A 2,245-nucleotide genomic window follows, 5' to 3' on the forward strand; every position below is an offset into this window, starting at 1 on the left:
CTCTTTTTTTAAATTTTTTTTTTTTTTTTTTTTTTTTTTTTTGGGGTAAGAACACTTAGCATAACATCTTTTAGAAAATTGTAAATATAGGATACAGTATCGTTTGCTGTAAGCACCTGACTGTATAGTAGATTCCCAGAGTGCATTTATCTTGTATAACTGAAACAGTGTATCCTTTGACTAACATCTCTCCATTTTCCCCTCCCACCAGCTTCTGGCAATCACCTTCTACTCTCTACTTCTGTAAGTTTGACTATTTTAGATTCAAAATATAAGTGTGATTATACAGTATTTGTCTTTCTGTGTTTGGCCTATTTTACTTAGCATAATGTCATCAAGATGCATCCATGTTGTAACAAATGTTATGTTTTTCTTCATTTTTTTTAATTTTATTTTTATTTATGTATTTATTTATTTATTTTTTGAGATGGAGTCTCACTCTGTCACCCAGGCTGGAGTGCAGTGACGTGATCTCGGCTCACTGCAAGCTCCGCCTCCCGTGTTCACACCATTCTCCTGCCTCAGCCTCCCCAGTAGCTGGGACTACAGGCGCCCGCTACCACGCCCACCACCACGCCCGGCTAATCTTTTTGCATTTTTAGTAGAGACGGAGTTTCACCATGTTGGCCAGGATGGTCTCAATCTCGTGACCTCATGATCTACCCACCTCAGCCTCCCAAAATGCTGGGATTACAGGCGTGAGCCACCGTGCCCAGCCAGTTTTTCTTGATTTTAAGGCTGAACAATATGTCGCTGTATGCATATACCACATTTTAAAATTATTTTCTTCCTCTGTTATCTTTGAGCTTAGTGTGTATTTTTTTCCTAATTCCTTGAGTTGTAAAGTTAGGTTGTTTGAGTTCTTTGATTTTTCTTAATTTAGCCATTTACCACTATAAACTTCTATCTTAGAACTGCCTTTGCTGCATACCCTAAGTTTTAGTATGTTGTGTTATCAATTGTATTTATATCATGCTACACTTAAATTTTGTTTTTGATTTCTTCTTGATCCACTGTTTATCTCTGTTTTTAAATTTCCATATATTGCGAATTTTCTAACTTACTCCTGTTATAGATTTCTACTTTTATGCCACTATGGTTGGAAAAGATACTTACTATTATTTCAGTTTCTTAAATATGTTAAGACTTGTTTCATGGCCTAATATATGATCTATCCTGGGGAATGTTCCATGTCTACTTGAGAAGAATGTGGATTTGGCTTTTGTTGGATGGAATATACTGTACATTTGTGTTAGGTCTATTTGTTCACACTTTTGTTCAAACTGTTGTCCACACTGTTTCCTGATGCTGGGCCAATCCTGGAGCCTTGATCCAAGGGAGCTCGCTGGAGTGGACCTGGAACCTGGGACTGAAGGGGACAGCCTAGCACTAGGACAGTCCTGGACCCTAAGTCTATAAATATTATTTTGACTCCAGGGATCACTGGTGTGATCCTGAAACCTACATCCACACGGGTCAGCCTAATGTTGGAATCCACTGGGTTGGACCTGGAACCTGAGTCCATGGTAAAGTTGAATGCGCACTTCACTCTCTATTCCCCATGGGGAGCTCTCTGGGGAAGGAGATCTCTGTCAGCCCTGCAATGAGACAACTTGTGGAAGAGGTGACTTCAATAGAGTGAAACTGTCCTTCCTATCCTCTTCAATGGGTTTTTTCTCATTTTGGTGCTCTGCCCTATTGCTGCAATCTCTTGCCTGGAATCTAGAGCCCTGAAGAAGATATTGTCATGCATGGATGGCTGCTTATATGGGTATTTCTGTGAGGGGGCAATGGGTGGAATCTCCTATTCTGCCATCTTGCTGACATCCTGGGTTTTTTAATCTGAGTAGTTCCTCGTATTGCTTTTAAACTTAGTATTTTGAAGTTAGAGGATGCTGTCAATGAGGGTTTACAGAAAAATGGTAAAAATATAAGAAACCAGAGATGTGCAGACAATGTCAAAAACATGTAACTATCTCCTATGTTACATTAAAGTATACGTTATGGAGAATAACTAAAGCAAAGTGAAGAATTGTTTTAATTTTGGTACTTTTTTTTTCTTTCTTTTCTTTTTTTTTTTTTTTTTTGAGATGGAGTCTCGTTCTGTTGCCCAGGCTGGGGCACAGTGGCATGATATTGGCTCACTGCAACCTTTGCCTCCTGGGCTCAGGTGATCCTCCCACCTCAGCCCCTCAAATAGCTGGGACTACAGGCGTCCGCCACCATGCCTGGCTAATTTTTGTAT

Source organism: Rhinopithecus bieti, unplaced genomic scaffold (genome assembly GCF_001698545.2).
Source record: "Rhinopithecus bieti isolate Rb0 unplaced genomic scaffold, ASM169854v2 scaffold_24953, whole genome shotgun sequence".
In the NCBI taxonomy this organism is placed as follows: Eukaryota; Metazoa; Chordata; class Mammalia; order Primates; family Cercopithecidae; genus Rhinopithecus; species Rhinopithecus bieti.